Source organism: Thermobia domestica, chromosome 6, assembly GCF_964235325.1.
Source record: "Thermobia domestica chromosome 6, izTheDome1.hap1.1, whole genome shotgun sequence".
NCBI lineage: Eukaryota > Metazoa > Arthropoda > Insecta > Zygentoma > Lepismatidae > Thermobia > Thermobia domestica.
In genome coordinates, this window is record NC_137459.1 from 231,965,700 (window position 1) to 231,985,721 (window position 20,022).

Here is a 20,022-nt window from a genome sequence, read left to right on the forward strand (position 1 = left end):
TGCCTATTTACCCAAAGTACGTACTAGATCACTAGTTCAATAGTAAAATCACTAAATCTAGTACGAAATCATAAATGTGGCATCCATGGGTTGGAGCGAAAGAAATGGTTGGAGTGAAAACTAGTCCGTATTTCTACTGCGTTCTGTTGTTGAATTCACAGAAATGTTCAAAAATAAATTCAAGAAGTAAAACACGATCCTACAAAAGACTGTTTACTTGCTCACTGGTTTTAGTATTGTGAACTGAAACTCAAGTGCGCAGTCATGTTGAATACTTCTGTCCCTTTCTACTTTACAACTTGAGGTGGGATGAGGGTCAGGATAGATCTAGTGATATACCGCTAAAGGAAGTGCTTCAGTACAGAGTCGGAAGCGGTATGTATTGTTTATACTACTTACAACGTTACCCCCTACATAAAATATAAATTCACCCTTTCTCCCTTTCCTTTTTCGAATACAATGAACCGACTCTTTTGCTGAAGAAAGATGCTAAAAGAAAATTGAAACATCTGTGTCTAAACTTTCTTTGAAGCGCAGTCTTTTGTATTTGTAAGATTTTGCGAGTGTTTTCGAGATAGTCAAATCTTTTACCATGGACTCCTCCTGCGAACTGACCGTGAGTAAACACCCGATCTCGCTGTGTTCAATTTCTCTCGCACACGTGAAATGGGTTTGTTGTTTCCAAAACAAATACGAAGTTACCTTGTGCTTTTGCATTTCTGCACGCACACAGGTACCATTGTTGTTTTAATGATCAGAAGAAATATCAAAACCATCCGATATATATGATACAAAACAGCTAACAGAGGGAGGCAAAGATAAAAGTAGGCCTATACCAAGTTTTCCGCGTGGTACCATTATGGAGAATAAATATTTGATAAAGTCACGTAGATGTGCTTAAACCTATTCCATCTGTCCTTATAATTTTTCTGGTCTCATCAATTTCTCAGGAGAATACGTACAACATATGTCCAAATTCTATATATACTCTTTCTAAACTAATGAGTAAACTCATTAAGAACACCAACTGATATCAATAAACAGGAAAGAAAAAAATACTTTATACTTCTATCATTTGGTACACATCTCTATGAAGCACAGCTTGTTTCTTTTCGAAATAGCTCCTTCGTGTCACAGCTGTGGTTAGTTTTGTTTTGTGTTAGGATGAAAGAGAGAAATGCAACATTTGCTTCGCGGTGAAGTTATATATATTATTAGGATGAGCGGTGATGAGCGCGGTTTAACAAAGAGTGCCTTTCGGATGCACAATTTAACGGGTAGTTGCAGTCCGTGTTGAGAATCGAACCAAAGCTATGTAAGACATGTTAATATTGAGCTCTTTTGTGGTAAAAGTGAACTTCAGAAACACACAAAAGACTTGAAACATCAAGCTAATGTAAAGCAATTGAAAAATAGCCTACCTATCGCTGCATATTTTCTGTGGCTAGGAATATGCAGTGTGTAGCAACAAGAATCGTGTTAAGGACTTTATTTTCGAACATAACATTCCCTTCCACACCATAAAAGACAATATAATGTTTGTTAAAAGAAAGTGCACATAATATTTTAAATTTTGTTTGTGATCCTATCATGCATAATTATAAATAATGCCTTTCATACTACGAGAATGAGTTCAACTATACGTCATGGCCCCTCTAAAGCGGGGCCGCGGTGGCTCAGTGGTAGATCGTTCACCTCTGGTGCTTGAGGACCCTGGTTCGATCCCAGCTCGCACCAAGTGAACTTTGTGGTGGACAAACACCGTGTGCGTGGGTTTCCTCGGGGTTCTTCCGTTCCTCCCACTTTCTTCATTCCACGATTTCACTAATTTCTCATCATCACCCCTCTCCTTTAGCCTAACCGGCATAAAACTCAAAGATTTCACTTCATTTTTTTCCCTCGAAAGCGATATGTTTCAAAATTATTTATTATTAGATATTGTAAATTTGCGGTATCTATTTTAGTGGACGGGAAATTTTTCATCTAATCGGATAATTTCATGGCTTCTAACAGGAATCCGCAGTTACGAAATTTGCATCACTGTCTTTTGAAAGGATGCCTAGAAAAAATACTACTAGAAAATAACTTAAACCACAAAATGGATTTGATAGCCAAATTCACGTCATCTTGGTGCGTCATCATTTTTCTTTAAATATTTGTATTTAGTATTAGATTAGAGTTTAGTGTCCCTTTCAGCATCAAGGCTATATGAGACGTGAACTTTCAAATTAACGTGGGTTCAGAACCACAGGAGTTCCCATCGGAAATCGAACCTAGGTCTCCCGCACCAAAGACGCGTACGCTAATCATATCGACAAGGGTGTTCGATATTTAGTAATGTGTACATAAAGTTGTGAAATTGCACTTGTATAATGGAATGCAATTCCTTCTACTGACATAAACCTTCACAATACTTAGCTGGACAAAGTATCTTTAAAAAGAAAATGTCACTCTTTATGTTTCAGTTCCTGGTTCGACTGAAGGATGGAACAAATTGCAATGAGCGTTTTTGGATCCTACTTTGTGTAGTTGATTCATCATAAACTTGGTATTTGATACGGATATGAACTATTAGACTTATTTGGTGTTTATTTCTAAATAATAAGTCTTAATACAACTTCATAAAGTTGTAATTCTTCTTTAGTTTGTATCACTTTACACAATGACAAATCCAAAAGGTGCGTTGTATCGGTGCAGTACCAGTTTTTCACGTTTTTTAAAATGTTCCAAAACCCAAAGAATAATCTTTAATTTCTGATATTTTAGTCGTCACAAATTACAATTTTATAATGTAGTCAATGTTTATAATTACTGGGCAGTTGGGCGTTTAAACTAATGACATCATAATAAAGTCAAAACCATAATTTTGAGTTGAATTGATTCTGAGTTTAACGCCCCGTTCAGCAGCGAGACTATGTGAGACGTGGACCTACTGATTAACGTGGAATCCGAACCACATGAACTCCCACCGGGAATCAAGCCCAGGTTACCCACGCCAAAGGCAAGTATGCTAACCGTTAGCCACGAAGGAGCTCCACCATAATTTTAGTGGGCGATAAGAAATATCTCGCCAGTGCTTTTACAATAAATAAAATTTTATAAGTATTAAAGAATAGTGGTAAGAGATTTTATAATAGCTCTTTTATTTATGACATGAGTATTTTGAAAAAAAAAACTAAAGAATAGGTTGGTGGAACCACAAAAGACTCGTAAAATAAACTTTCTTATAAATACATACGCACCTTACTCACCTTTTATAATTGCTATGCTTACGTTCTCCATAAAAACAGGAATTCTCTTTTAGTGATACTTTACACAAGATCATGAAGTGCGTTCAAATTTAATTAAAGGCAAAATACAATACAATAATCTCAAATATTGCCTCAAGTGAGTTTAAAGATTTCCAAGCACTAGTGCGAAACCGGGCTCTGCCGTTGCGATCGATTTACAGGTCTTGAGACGAAAGTAAGAAGGGACTTACGCACATAGTAAGTAAAAACAATTAATATGCCTGTAACTTTCCCCCAAATGGTTGTATCTTAAAACTAACCTCACCATTGTTTTCCTAATTAAATTCTAGCCCGAAATTATGTATCATATTACCGTATTCCCATTTTGAAAACTTGACCTTAATTCAAAATGGCGGATTTCAAGATGGCTGCCATCAAGGTCATATCTACCATACGACCCAGGACTTATATGTATCCACATGGTTTTTCTTCACTTTTCTTCATTAACGCTCCGTTTACAAAGGGTAGTAAGGGATTTCTGTAGTAATCTCTAATAACCACATCACAACTCTTAAAAGTTATTTTAAAAAAAATAGAAAACATGCACCATGGCAAAAATTTCTTATCGCAAGTAATGATGCATACATGCCTTCTATCAGCAAAAAAAGTTTCATTGAAATTGGAGCCGGACATTTGAGTGATGTCCCTTGTGGGATGTGATTGAACGTCACGTCAGAACACATCGCCCCCCTTCCCGGAATTTACGGGAATTAGGTGAGCTGAGTGAGCACATGTGGTGCCAGCTCTCTCCAGCGACCTATCAAGGATCATTGCGTGTATGCCAAGACGTGTCGCCGTTTTTATCCATGCCAAAAGTCGACATACTGAAAATTAGGTAGGTAGTCATGATGGTCTGGCTGATGTGTGCGTATATTTTAACTCGTACATTTTGTCTCGACTCTAATTTCGAGACGTCTCGACTCGAATTCGAGTCGAGTCGAGACAGAGACTGTCGAGTCGAGACACGAGTCGAGACAGAAACATATTTTCGAGTCGAGACACGAGTCGAGACAACATTTTCTCGAGACGAGTCGAGACAGGCTTAAATCTCGACTCGACTCGACTCGAATGCATCCCTACATATCGGGTATGCCGAAGGAAACACTTTTCCAAACAGATAACCCCCTACCACTATACTGGGATTAAGAGAGAAGATTTGGTTTTGTTTTGTCTTTCCAACAACCCGTGTTCACTAACACGTTCATCGATCTACAGAATCGCTATAAAGAGTATGTGCGACGTAATGGTCAACATTTTAAACACATGTGCAGACGCGAATCCTTTTAAATTTACAATAGATGTTGAGTAACATTTAGTTGACAACATTTAATATGTTTTTTTATGTTGTACAAAAATAAATAAATAAATGTCAACGATGTGATTTCAGTACTGTTTCTTTTGCCGCATACTGTAGAATGATGAAGCATCAAATATTTAGGAATTATTAAAATAATTTGAAGTAATTTCTTATCTTTTCACTTTACATTTACATATCTATGCTTTTTGACGATTTGTTAATAGCTAGCTTCATAACGCTATATATATATGTAGTAAATCCATTGATACATTCTAGGGTAATGAGTAAGCGTCATTTGGGGAGGGGAGAAGCACATGCTTTGTAATAAATTGCAAAGACGGAATACTTAATAATATCTGAAGTTAAATTAGTAGCTTCGTCAGTACATTAAGGTTGAAAACAATTTAAACAGAAGTTGAAGAAAAAGGAACATCTGCACCCTACTGTCTTTTTTTTTTTAAAAAAAAACTCAATTCTAATATTGATAGGGATTAAAAGAAAAAGCAATATTATTGTCCTTTAATTGTCAGTTCAAAATGAATTAGCACATAACTCGTAGGAAAAGTTGAAGGAAAACCGAACATACAAGACCAACAACTGAGTAACCGGACAAGATTAAGAAAAGGATGACCTTAACATATCGATACCGAACAACATTGCACTATCATAAATAGCTAGCAAAATTACCCTTCTATGTTATGCTTGAAATTATTATTTTGGCTACTCAGTAATAAGGAAGTGATTATTTTTGACTACTCAATTGCGTTTAAAATGATTGAAGCGGTTCGGGAAAACTTAATGGTAAGTGCTACTTCCGGTGAGTTATTAAGTGGAATGGGTTGGGATCGAACCTCAAAACAGTATTAGGTAGTTTAATTACAGAAATGTACCTGAAGATGAGAGGGGAATCTTGTTTGGTATTGCATTGAACTACATGGGAATGCTGGAACTTCTCTTTCAGTTAGAAAATGTGACATACGATTATGTTCCCCGAGTCGCTCATTTGTTACTATATAACAATACCAACATTTTCAGTGTCTTGCACCCAACACGTTTATGTACAAAGCGTTTAGTGTACCGGATGAGTCACACCCTCTCGTATTTACAATAACAAAAATAAATTTTAAAAAGTTCAGGCAAAAAAGAAAATAAAATATTGAAGAGCGAAGTGTAGTTCCGGGTTTTCGGTATGTAAATACAGGTGTGGATTTATCAGATGCAGCATGACCTGGTTTTCTCATTGTCAGGGTTATGTTGGTGTAGGTGGACACATATTGTGTCAGAAGTAGTGCAAAGAGATTACATAGATTCTGATCCGTTTTAGCTTTAGCGGTCAATGTTTAGAACATTCCAATATCCATAGGCTTTCAATTGTTGAACAATGGAAAACAAGGTGAATAGGGTCACTTGTTCATTATATACATATCGTGAAAAGTATTGGTTTATCTTTCACATCACGAAACTGTGTAAATGTGTCACACATAGCTATTGTATATTATGTAACGAATTCTGGTGGATCTTTCATATAAACAACCAAGCAATACACTGGAAAAAGTAATTTTCTGTGTCGTATATTTTTCTAATCTCTCGTAATTCACCCTTGCATATTGTGTTAAAACTTTCTCCTGATATGAATTGTGCCAAGCTCACCTACTCTGGCAGTGTTGATATATTTTTCTTTTTTAAACCTAACTGGCGTGCTTTTAAGTTATATGAATCCACCTCTCTTCCTGGTAATCAGGGCAGTGAAATTCGTGTCAACGTAACTTTCTTCGGCAACGGATTTTATATACATTTTTCTCCTATCCTTCACATCATTTAACTCATATAGACACATCGTATTATTTAACGCATCTTACCACGGAGTTATATGACGTGGCTTGGGAAAGTAAATATCATGGGACAAAGGAAAGAAAAAGTTTGCTGAAATAAAACTCATATTGGCTATATAGTAAATAAAAGAGTGACCCAGTTTTTTTTTTAGTTTCATTATATTAAACAATCATAAAGAAATGTATTTATTCAACATGAAAATAAGAAGAGAATTGAGAATACGTATAAAACGTAATTAGTATTTTACGATATATTATGTGGCTAATCCATGTGGATTTTTGTGTTTCTTATTTCCTCATCTAGGACCACTATATTTATCAAATCAAATACACTATCGATATATATATATATATATATATATATATATATATATATATATATATATAGGGTGGCCCAATAGGAGGTATACGGTACCGTACTGATCAGCTCATTGCATTTTATATTATTTCTTATTGTTATCCATCAGGTAGGCTTACTTTCTTTATTATTTGTTCTGAATTTGTTTTTACTTACATCTTTAGCTCGGAAGAGCCGAAGCAAATAAGCCCATAAACTAGAATGTCTTGGTCAGTGCAACGGTGTATATCTACTTTTGAGCCACCCTTTATAATATCATGACATTCCAATTTGTTAATAAATTAGAATGGTGTTCCCTTGTTTTAACACTAGAAACATCAGAAGAAAATTTTCATTTAAATAAGTAGTTTAAAAAGCCTTATTTTGTATATATTTACTTGTATATTTAAATGAAATCTTTCAGTTTTACGTCCCGTGGTTATGCTGGCTTGGCTAAAGGAGACGGTGATGATGAGAAATGAATGAAAAGGTGGAATGGATAAAGTGAGAAGAAAGAGAGAACCCAGAGAAAACCCACGCACACGGTGTTGTTCCAACACAGCTCATTTGGTGCGAGCTGGGATCGAACCAGAGACCCCTCACACAAGAGGTGAACGCTCTACCACTGAGCCACCGCGACCCTACTCATATATTGTATATCGACCATTGTCAATCCACTGCTGGATGAGGACATCTGCAAATCTTTTCCATAACCCTGTATCATGAACAGTTCTAGGTTCCGTCTCATATAGCCTCGCTGCTGAAAGGGACGCTAAACTCAATATCAACTCAAGTTCTGTTCCATAGCATTTCAAGCATCAACATGCATATTTGCAAGTAGTCTTTTTCTTTCTTTTGAAAGCGGTTATATGTTTATCTGAATAAAACCCAGGAAAACTGTACTCAAATGTGCCTAGATATAAGAAGCACATACATACATTAATGTGTAAATAAAACTCTTCTACTTCTTGAGTTATTGTGCTTATGCAGCTACAAACATATTTTAAGTCATTCCAATTTTCTTGTCTTGTCTGAAACGACTGTTCTGCCTGAAAATTGTTTTACCCCATTTCCTTAAGGTTGGTGTAAAGGGACAATTTTTGGAGATAGATGTCACTACAGTTTTGGTATCTCTCCCATGTATTTTTTATCTTTCACGAACATTCACGATTTCTCTTACAGATTTCAACCTAGAAACTTCAAATTTTTAGAGAAGGAACTTCATAATCTATCGAAGACAACAATCAGTGCCGATTTTTTATTTAGAATTTTCTTCGTTGTTGAAATGGCTTGATTGTTGAAATGGATATCCAACCCTTTAACAATATTACTGTTTCAAGAATGAAGAAAATTCTAAATAAAAAAAATCGGCACTGATTGTTGTCTTCGATAGATCATGAAGTTCCTTCTCTAAAAATTTGTAGTCTCTAGGTTGAAATCTGTAAGAGAAAACGTGAATTTTCGTGGAAGGTAAAAAATACAGAAAAGAGATACTAAGACTGTAGTGACATCTATCGACAAAGCTTGTCCCTTTAAACCATCCTTAAAGAAGCTAGGTGGGGACACTAAAGCAGTACCGGTATATCATGGTGACGATGACATTTTCTTTTCCTGAGTTGAGAAGTGCATGAATAAAAGATACGAGCCACCGCACTAAACTTTAAGCTTCAATTCTTTAAACGAAATCATACTGTACTATACTTATTAATGGAATATTTTCTTTTGAATTATAAACAAAATTATAACGCGTTTTCAAAAAAAAAAAAAAAAAAAAAAAAAAACTTTATCCAAAGAGAGCATATCCGCAAAAATAAACAACCTGTTGTTTATTTTTTTTCATAAGAAATGATTTATCCATATTTTAAGTTTATTAATGAAATATTTGTTTATAAAACAACACAATCGCATGAATGGTATTTTACAAAATTGTCAAAAACAATGCTCAAAAGTAAACTATCACTTGATATTCTTATGGAAGTAATTTATACAATATTATAGAAATAATAATGAAATTGCTATTTATGTAATATGATCAAATCTTTTCAGTCGATATTTAGGAAATCAATCACCCTCAAGAATAAAGCACGCCACGTAGATTTTTCAGGCACATGAGTTATGTCATACTGTTAGAGTATTAATGGACTATATTATTATTTACTAATATAATATAGTTATTTCTGAAATATAACCAAAATCGTATGAGTATTTTTTTTAAGAAATCGTCATTAAAAGAAACACCTCCAAGAATGAAGTACTCCTCGTAGACTTTTTTCTGGCAAACGAGTTATGCCATATTGTCAGATTATTAATTGTACATTTATTTTTGAAATATGAAGAAAATCGCTTGAATCGCTTTTGAGAAAATTAGGTGTCTTCCCGTTTGGCCTTTTCCCATTTCGCCATATGCCTGCTTTTATTACTTCAGGCTATGAGGCTAAGAGAGTGTATGTTGATTTGATTGTAAGGCCAAACAGGAATTCACGTTTGACCTTTTCCCGTTTCATCTTACACCAGAGAAGGGGATTTTCAAATAATGACAGGGAAATTTAGTGTCATTTTGCAAAACATTTGTAAGGCTAGTAGTATTTACGTTTGAATGGATAGAACATGGTATAATGAAAGTAAGTATTCAGCGTAATGTATTTGCGTCACCGTTTAAAAAAGTTTAATAAAACCTTAATTCAAATGAGTAATTGAACGTCATCCACAGAACTACATCTCCCAGATGCGACCGCAGTTTCAGCAAGTAATGATCCGATGATCCGATTCCAGGACCTTCCGCGCCAATTAAAGGAACAAATATTGTGAACGTGACAATATTGTTACACATGTCGCCGAAGGATATTTTAGCTTTCCCCAAAGTTAAGACTGGTGGCAGAAGACTAACCAGAAGACGAGGAAAAGCAGCAATATTGACATCATCGCCAAATAAAGCAGCATTGGAAACAAGAGGCAAGGAAGAGGAAGCAAAATATGGAAGAACGAAGAGGAATCAGCAGGGCAATGAGAAGCTGGCGAAGAGAACAGATCATGCACTTGAATATGCAGGAGAGCTGACAGCAGAAACAAGGAAGAAGAAATTGAGCGCTAGTTCGTTAGAGCACGCTATATGTCTTTACTGTGCTAGGTTGTATTCCCAATCCAACGAGGGATGGATTGCGTGTATGTTGTAGAAAGTGTGGACACATAATTCGTATGGAGGTATGGATAGGGACGACGACGAAAACTTTACGTTTGTAAGTACTGCCAGCCGTAATTCAGTTTACCCCCTTGTGCCCCATGTGTTCACATGCGTGCGAAAAAAAAACATTACTTTCGATAATCACGTGTGCGTTCTTAGGTTTGGACACACATTAACCAACTATAGGTGCTTTTTATGCCTAAAACTTCAAATAATATATTAACTTCATTTTCAGTATTCCTACATCACTTATGTCATCTCCCTTGCATGTTAAGTACCGCGTTCCTCCTCGCCTTCCCCGATTTACATAATGTAAAATTTAAAAAAAAAACTTGTTAGAGCCGTTTTTAAGAAAATCACAATTTTTAGTTTTCACCCTCCAGTCCTCCCTTTGTTTTAAGAGTATGAAAAGAATTCGAACCTCCCTGGAGAATCACATTAAAACCTTACGTTTGAAATGTGGTTACGTTCTATACTATACGTTCAACATATGATGTCTAAGCGAATGTACATCAAGGCGAATGGACGAACAGAACAGACGAACAAACAGACAGATGTCGAAAACTGACTTTTTTGGTATACAGGATGGCCCAAAAGTAGGTATACACCCTTGCATTGATCAAATATAACATTCTAGCTTATAGGTATGTTTGCTTCGGCTGTTCCGATCTTAAGATGTAAGTAAAAAGACATTAAGAACAAATAATAAACTAAGTGTACATTATGGATAACGATATATATATATATATATATATATATAGGCCTATATAATATAAAGCAATGAGTTGAACAGTGCGGGACTGTATACCTACCTTTGAGCCACCCTGTATGTGGCTGAAACTTGTAAATCCGTTGAAATCTTTATTTTTTATTTATTTATTTACAATTACCATACTTCTTTCTTTCGTTGGAATTAATTATGAGTATGATTCCACTGACACTAAAATATTAATTATTAATTGGCATATAGTAAAGTTGCTGAACTGCTATTTTGAGAATTTATGCTATCGTGGCCTTTATATGACGAAACTTTAAATACCATTCTTATCTACATCACAAAGAATTAACTACAAATATCTTTATCATTTGAAATATCATTGTAAATTCTAATTAAATGTTCATCAAATACAATTAAATTTCCTTAAACTATGAATACGTTATACTTTAAATATCACCAATGTAAGATTTTGCATTTCACTGTAGGGGTCGATTATCGTCCCTTTTGTCAACAAGTATCAGATCAGAATAGGTGACAGATATGGTGCGTTCAGTGCACAAGGGGATCAAGTCCACTATTTGGTAATTTTGAACATCTTTTATTTCTATATCCGAAGCTCTTTCAGAACTTACAAAAAAAAAAAAAAAAAAAAATCATGTCCAGATATTGTAAATAGCTCTTATACTGTAAAATGTAGTGTTAAACTTTTATATTTACTTAAGTATGCTGTACAAACTTTGTCTCTTTTTCTCACAACTTGAATAGCTGGACTCGGTTCCTTCGTGCTCTGAATGCCCCTTATAGAGAAGTGGTCTTTGTAAATTGATTAAACGTCCCAAGAAAAGGTTCCAACTGCTTCGTTAATTCACTAATCAAACCAGAAGTGGTGGAAATGAAACGTTTCCGGTTTTAACGTTTATCGCCATAGATAATTGATATCGACAAGTTCTTTTTCAAAATTGACGCATTGTCTCAAGAAAAGATAAATATATTATCTTCACCCGTAACAGTCTACTAAAACAGATAATAGTAGAAATTACTATTACTCCCGTTTCCAATAGTGATCTACATAGCACAAGAATGGTGAGATATATTATGAAGCTTTTTCCTGCAATCGGTTCAACGTTCCAAGGGTAGGTTTAATCTCTTCCGCCAAATATCATTTGAAGCCGGAGTTGGTACAAATTAGCCGGTTTTAATACTGCTATTCATAGAGCTAAAACGGTAACTTGTAATGTCATTAAAAATAATTCAATGTTCAAATAATATCACTATTCAAACCAAGAGTGGTAAAAATTTACTAATAGGGCTCCTCCGTGGCTAAGCGGTTAGCATACGCGCCTTTGACGTGGGAGATCCGGGTTCGATTCCCGGCAGGAGCTCATGTAATTCGGATTCCACCTTAATCAGTATTCCACGTCTCATATAGCCTGACTGCTGAAAGGGACGTTAAACTTAAAATCAAATCAAAATTTACTAGTACTTTAGACTTGCACGTTGATCGTCGTAGAATAGAAACGAAAATAGGTAACGATATCCAGTTTCTTGGAATCGATTCAGTTTATAAATAAAATATAAAATATTTACCCATAACAATCAAGTAAAACCCAAAGGAGTAGAAATTTACTAGTATCTGCATTGAACAGAAACATGAACATACAGCGTCAAACGATTTTTGTAATCGATTCAACGTTTCAGGAGAACGTATCATCGCTACCCGTAACACACTGTTGAAACCGTAAGAGACTGAAGTTTAGCAATACTTCCAGTTTCAATATTTACCTCCATAGAGTAAAAACGTTAAGGGATATTGAGAAGCGTTTTATTATTATTATTATTATTATTATTATTATTATTATTATTATTATTATTATTATTATTATTATTATTATTATTATTATTATTATTTAATCAGTTCAAGTTCCCTAGCTAAAACCCGCTTGTAGCAATCTCTTACTGTTTTTATTCTATGACGATGAACGTTTAAACCAGAAACAGTTGACCTATATCTTTTTCGGTTTGAAGACAGGGTTAAATAAGGAGACGGAATCTATTGTTGGGACGGTGAATCAACTACGTAAAACCTCTTCTCAATATTTCTGACCGTTTTTACTCTATGTAAATCAATATTAAATCCGGGCTTATTGGTAAATTTAAATTTTTTCCTGTTCTAGCAGAATGTTGCGGGTAGTGATGTTGTGTTACTTTGAAATGCTGAACAAATTTCAAAAAAACAGTTTGTTGCTATATGTTACTGTTTATGTTCCATGGTGATCAACGTCTAAACTGGAAATGATTCATTTCCACTACTTAAAGTTTTAATAGAGAGTTAACGTAGAAGCTGAAGCTTATTCTTTGGACGCTCAATCGACTGCGAGAAATCGCTTCTCTTCATCTCGTGCTGACTTTAACGTGAGACCAGTCGAGAGACGGACAGACAGACGACCGTTCTATAGTACTTCCAACACTTATGCATATAGCAGCGTGGCAATCTAAAACAAAATGTCGATTATATCATGTTTGCTTAAGCATTTAACGAAAGACAAACCTAGACAGAATAAACAAGTGTTAAACGCAATAAATATGTTTGTTTATTGACCAATCTAATGGTACAATCAGTGTTGCTTTCATAAAAATCTGGTGAAGTTGATAAGGCAACTCCGCTTCTCATACGCACAGTTTGGACAATAACAATTTGTGCGGCAATGAATCCTCGTTACATATGAAGTTTTCTAATGAATCTTTCTTTTTTAATATCAGCTCACTGAGAGTTTAGAAGCAATTGAATGTTTAATTCGCAAGTGAAAAGAATATAAATATTTAACAAATGTTGTATTATGTTAAAAAAATAATACTTTTCTGCCTAATTTTCAAGTGCATTAAAAATATTACTGACTAAAGACACCCAATGTTAGTGAAATGTCATTTATTGTTGAGTAAGGCTTTGCTAAAGTCTGTGGCATCATATTTGATTTAAATATTATCCTTTGGTTTTACAGTATTTTTAAAAAGTTATGAAAATTATTGGAGAACTAGTAACTTTTAAAGAAAACCATTTAAATAGTGTGTAATGTTCTGTGTTACATTACGATTCAATTGGCAAATTTATTCAGAAGGTATTAGAAAAAGTTGCGTCGAGTGTATACATATTCTATCAAGTCTGTACAAGTGAATCCTGTTGAATGTAATGAACGTTATTTAGAAAATCTACAACAAACTTGCTAATATTGTCTTTATTTATTGTGAGGTAATTTATGAAAACCGTTAATACAGTTCTACAAAATCGTTTCACGTAACCTAATGATACACTTAGAATAATCATTACTACTACTACTACTACTACTACTACTACTATTATTATTATTATTATTATTATTATTATTATTATTATTATTATTATTATTATTATTATAGATAGCAATATCTCTTTTTAAATATTATCTTTATTACTACTCTAGAAATAAGTCAAATAAAATTTAAGTAATCACTTTAAGCATGAAAGTACAGTAACTCTTAAATATCTAAAAATGAAAGACGGAGAAGTTAAGATGAACGTACATAATTAAAGGTTCTCAGTCAAAACAAAGTTTGAATGTAGCATAAAATGAAACATGAAATTGATAGAGCGTGAGTTGCACTAACAATGAATTGTGCTCTAAAGAAATGCATAATGCACCCTTTCTAATCCCCGACCTATCTTATTACATCTGAACTTTCGAAATTACTAATGAATATTTCAAAACCAGATTACATGCCTTGTGGCACACTTTGGTGGCTAATATTGAAAAGGGAAAAATGGAAACGACATCCTACTTTTCATTGTACTGAGGGGAAATGCAAGCCAATCTGCATGTAATCGTGTTGCTGTACTCAACGTGAGTTGTTGGTATGGAAAAAGTCGATAAGAGCCGACCTCATTTAATGCTGATCACGGACTCATTGGCTGTTGTGGTCCAGAGCCTGAGGTTAGCATGCAGGTGATGATGCTGTCAGTTTATCAACCTCGGAGAAAGGGAGAGTTCTGAAAGTTGGTCACGGGAACACGTCTCTGCGGGTACACTTGACCCTGTTCCGGGGTAGTTTCCATTCACCTTGAACAAAGTTCAAGTGTATGTTTTATTTTATTTCTGTAATGCACAACAACAGATCTATTTGTATATAAATACAGAAAATACCTTAAAATGAATATAACATGTTATGTGTTTTTGTCTTATCTCGCTCTTTCTATCAAGAACATTGCACGTTTAAATCTTATAACTAAGGCCCTGATTTGTAAGTGAAAACATATTTTTCTTAAAGACGTACAAACCCAAAACAGTCCCAAATAAGAGTCTCTAAGTGTAAATTAAAATTTTATTTCACATAAAAATACATATTTTCTGAGAAAAAAAGTTATGTAAATAAATATTTTTGACATTTTTGTGATAAATACATATGTTTTTAAAAAGAATCCGTTATTTTATTCTAAATTTCACAACGAATTGTTTTTTCTTTCTCTTGAAATAAATTAACATCGGGAAAAGAGTTGTCTACATAAATCTACCCATCGTATTTACGAGCAATTTCCCACCTGCAGAAACAGCGTCGTCATAAATCCGAACCCTTTATCCTAAAGTAGACAAGATAGTGTCAAATAGGATTTTTTTTTTCGGAAAATCGGCAACTAGAATTGAACTTTACAAAGAAACAAATCCAGATCTTCACTTCCTCCAACACACATAATCACGGAGTACCTGGCTTAATGCAGTACTATATTATGCGGAGAATTTTGAAGCATTTGTATGTGCAGTAACTAAACTAAACCCATACGATGCTTCATCCACTGAAATTGTTCAAAATTTAGTAAGTGACAGTGACTTGAAATGTGACTACTTGACTTTCATTTTTGCCAATTTCAGTTTCTTTACTCACTCTGTAAACAAACTAGAAACTACGAGAGATTTATTGAGTACTTCGGTTAAAGAAGTAGAGTGGGTTGAAAGAAAGCTGAGTGTTCTTTCTGCTCCGAAACATAAAGTCGTAAGAAAAAAGTAAGGATTGGTTTGAGGAAAAGATTGGCTATAAATACTTTTTTTTATATTTTAACATTTTTTTTTTCATTTTTAGCACATAAAAGTAAATATTTGGCAGTTTTTAGCACATAAAGATCCGGGCCCTACTTATAACAATGAGCTTCGAAGTTGGAACCTCTTGAGACGTTTTCAGTATAAACTAGCAAAGGGTCTTTCACATACTTTACCTCTACACACCACAAAGTTATACCTCCTAACAGGTTTATACTACTATATTGCCTGTCTGAGTTTTTATGTAGTATGTCACTTTTCAGATGTCGTGCTAATGAGAGTTGTGAATTTTGACTTCTAAGCTGCTTATGAACATCACTGCTATAGTACAAATCATGCATTCTTGCATTCGTCCCGTGTGCAAGTGTTCATGTACACATTTTTGTAAGTTATAACAAGAAAAATGCCGAGTTGGTATTTTGAATAGTGGCTAGATATCTTATCTAACGTACTACTTCTAGGCAGATCAGGTGAGTGTAGTTAGCAGAGGGCTACAATCCTAAATTGACATAACTATCATGCGATTAAATTTGTGAATATGAATTTGTTCTTGCTAGGATAGACTCCAAAAGATCTGTGATTTTACAAACAGAACTAACTTCTGACTCCAGTGACACGTTAATCTATGTATTGTACTATAACTATTTTAATAGATTAATCTATAACCTATATATAACCTGGGAATTTTGTGCAAGTGTTTCCCTTACTAGTTAGACCCTAGGCAGCAGCTAAAATGATATATATATATATATATATATATATATATATATATATATATATATATATATATATATATATTTTTTTTTTTAATGCGGCCAATAAGGGGATATAAAGGCGTTTCACTTTTTTTTTTCCCTTTCGTTCGCTAGATCTCCAAAATTACTAAACGTGGAATATTGAAATCTCGTATAAACCTTTCCATTGCATTCTAGGCTCTAAACAAGACAGACTTCTTTTCGAAGTGCGGCCCCTAGAAATGGGTACCGAAGCTATATTTCTTTCATTTGAGGGATCCTCAAAACTACTAGGCATACAACCTTGAAATATGTATAAATATTCTTCATTCAGTTCAAGTTGTAGACAATACGAGTTTTTCTGAAATGAGATCCCTAGGGATGGATAAGGAGACTTGAACGTGTTTTTGCCGTTTGCCATATCCCCGGAACGATAAGGCGTAGAACCTTGAAATGTTGATCAAATGTTCTTGCATTTCAAGCAGTAGATAAAAGAAGTCGTATTTTTTAAATGACGACCCTAAAGGGAGGTAAGGCGGCTAGTATACTGTTTTGGCGTTCATCACATCTCTGAAACTATTTGGTGTACAACTCAGATAAGAAGAGATTTTTTTTTTTTTTTTTTTAGATGGACAACCTAAGGGGCGATAATGAGGCATGCATGATTTTTTTGTCGTTCGCCAAACCTCTTAAACTAGAGATGCAATACCTTGAAATGTATAAATGTTCTCCTTGTGCTTTAATCTGTAAATAAGGCAGTATTTTGCGTAATACGGCCACTAAGGTAGGAAACCGGGGCTTCAATATATATAGCCCGCCTTAGGGGCCGTATTACGCAAAATCCGGCCCCTTCGCCACATATCAGAACAAAAATTAGGCGTAGAATCTTGAACTTTTGCATAGCTAAATTTCCTTATAGAATGTACTGTGAGTTAAAGTAACCCGTCCTGGGTTTCTGTTTGCAAGACAGTTCTTATGTCTGTTAATATATGCACTTTCTAAAATTCTAAATTATAAAATATCGCACTAAATTCTGGGTGATTTGCACATTTCTTTTAAGATCATTTCGATCGTAATTCTCCAGTAACGATGCATTTTCACATTTCAATGACCATGCCATAAGCTAATATTTCTTTCCTTATAGGTATTTATGTATAATGTTTGCATTTATGTGAGGAACCTTGTTTCGCATATTTAAAGTATGTACAACTTGTATTATGGTAAGGAACTCGCTCAGAAGTAACTTCAAATGTATTGCTCTTCATACTAATAGTAACAATAAGAAAACAAAGATTATACTATAATAGAATTTTATTAGTATTTGACGAAGTAAAAATACATAATAATAATAATAATAATAATAATAATACAATGTTAAATATAAAATTTAAATAAGATATAGTTAATGCAGAGTTGTCTGCGATGATATGATATATATAAGGTATCCCGTTATTAATATAACAAGCAATTGAAGCCAAGATATGCGAATACACACCGAAGTCTTCTTACAAGTCTATTCCTCAATGATTCAACAGGTAATTTAATAACTATAAATAATTTTAACTGTTACCTAATATCGACTACATGATCGTACTGATTACACATTTATACATTACATGTAATTGACTATCGAACAAGCAAATTACAACTACATTTAGGGACTTCTGCAACTACCTAGCTTACTATATGCTATTACAAATACTGGAATAAATTAACCCGAAGTTACTTTGAAGCTCGAAACGTCATATCGAACTGGATCGAGAAGCTGCTCCTGAAAAAGAAATATTGTTTTAACTATTTGTGTACATATCAAATGTCATATTAAAATTATATCATATGTCCTAATCCGCACTTTTTTCAGGACATAATTGAAAATATAATGTTTTAACTTTAGATATCGTGTTATCCTTTAATGTTATTGCTGTCTTGTGTTTATTTTGTACACTCAATCATTGTCAATTCTCTGGATGGAGTTATGTTACTCAGGGTCTGGGATTTCTTACATTAGACGCAATTTTTCTTGGGGTTCTCCCCAGGTGGCGATGGAATCAAGCCGTTTCTTGTGCCCATTCTCGGATTTATTCGGGTCTCGATGGTCGAGCGATAATCGGTTAGTCTACCGTTGCAGCTAGACTACTGCATACTAATCATTAGTATGTATATATCCTGTACCTCGACGTCTTGTGTAACTTCGAAACGGCCAAATCATCCTCAGGCGACTTCAAAGGAAGCTCAACACCATCTAAGTAACTCACATGTTTCTTTGTTACATGAGAGGGATAAATCAACAAGTTCTTTTAGTTAAAGGTGGCCTTCCGGTTGACCTGCTAGAAAAGAAAACGATGTTGCAATTTTTTACCCTCTTGTTCAGAAAGTGATATACAAACTTAGTCACCAGTTGTATATTTAATGTGTTGGATTAATTTAAAATGATTACTTTAACGTATTTATGTTATTGATGCTACCAATGTTATTGAAACATTAGCAAAATATATATATTTTCAGAAGTTTAGCGATGTCAACAGCGCGTCCTGTTGACACCACACTCATGTCGTTTATTTCTTGTTTGAAATGTTATTTACGAAGGCGGTTAGGGTAAATTTTCTGCTTGAGTTAAAAGGAGGCCGTTTGGGGAAGATGACACGTATATCTGGTGGAAGAAGGGCTCACGCTGAATCCAAAAGACGTGGTTGACGGTCAAACATCTTCGAGAAAAAATGAAATTAAATCTTTGAGGTTTACGTCCCACGGTTATGCCGGTTAGGCTAAAGGAGACGGTGATGATGAGTAATGAATGAAAATGGTGGAATGAAGAAAGTGGGAGGAAACGGGAGAACCCCGAGAAAACCCACGCGCACGGTGTTTGTCCACCACAAAGTTCACTTGACGGGGGCTGGGATCGAACCCGGGACCCAAAGCACCAGAGGTGAACGCTCTACCACTGAGCCACCGCGGCCCCTAAACATCTTCGAAGTAATCGAGAGTGGTAACCACTATAACTTGTCGCCGCATTGTTGCCACATGTGTGATGAACTGCATGCACAGTGCAGTGCAAGATGGGATACCGAGACATGAATGTTTTCATTTTTTCGCCAGATATCCGAAACTATTAGGCGTAAAATCTTAGAATTTTCTATAAATGTTTTCCTTGTACTCTAGGCTGCAGATAAGACGTATTTTGTTTTCGAAATGCGAACCCTAGAAGGGGAATAACGGAAACTTATCAATTGTCTGCGTTCACCAGGTCTCCGGAATTATGAGCCGTAGAACTTCGAACTATTTTAAACATGCTCTTCTCGCATTTGAGACAGTAGATAAAAATATCCCATTTGAAATGGGGTCCCTAAATGGGATAAAGTGGCTAGAATATTGTTTTGCTGATAGCCAAATATCTAAAAATTGTTAGGTGTAGAAGCTTGAAATGTGCAAATGCTCTGTTGCACAAATGTTGTCTAAGCCATTTTAGATAAGGTATTTTTCTTGCACTCTAGGTTGTGAATAAGACAATATTTTGGGAAATACTGCCACTAAGAGGGAATAAAGGGGTTCATTTTCTTTTTTCGTTTGCCA

At 34.7% G+C, this 20,022-nt stretch overlaps 1 protein-coding gene and 1 non-coding gene across 5 annotated transcripts in view; one reads left to right on the forward strand and one right to left on the reverse strand.

Moving 5' to 3' along the window:
* The window catches only part of vri (nuclear factor interleukin-3-regulated vrille), a 1,376,222-nt gene that overhangs the window by 718,033 nt on the left and 638,167 nt on the right, over positions 1-20,022 (forward strand). The gene's annotated exons all lie outside the window — the stretch shown is intronic.
* Positions 7,325-7,397, reverse strand: TRNAK-CUU (transfer RNA lysine (anticodon CUU)). Its single transcript has one exon. It is a non-coding gene; the product is annotated as a tRNA-Lys (tRNA).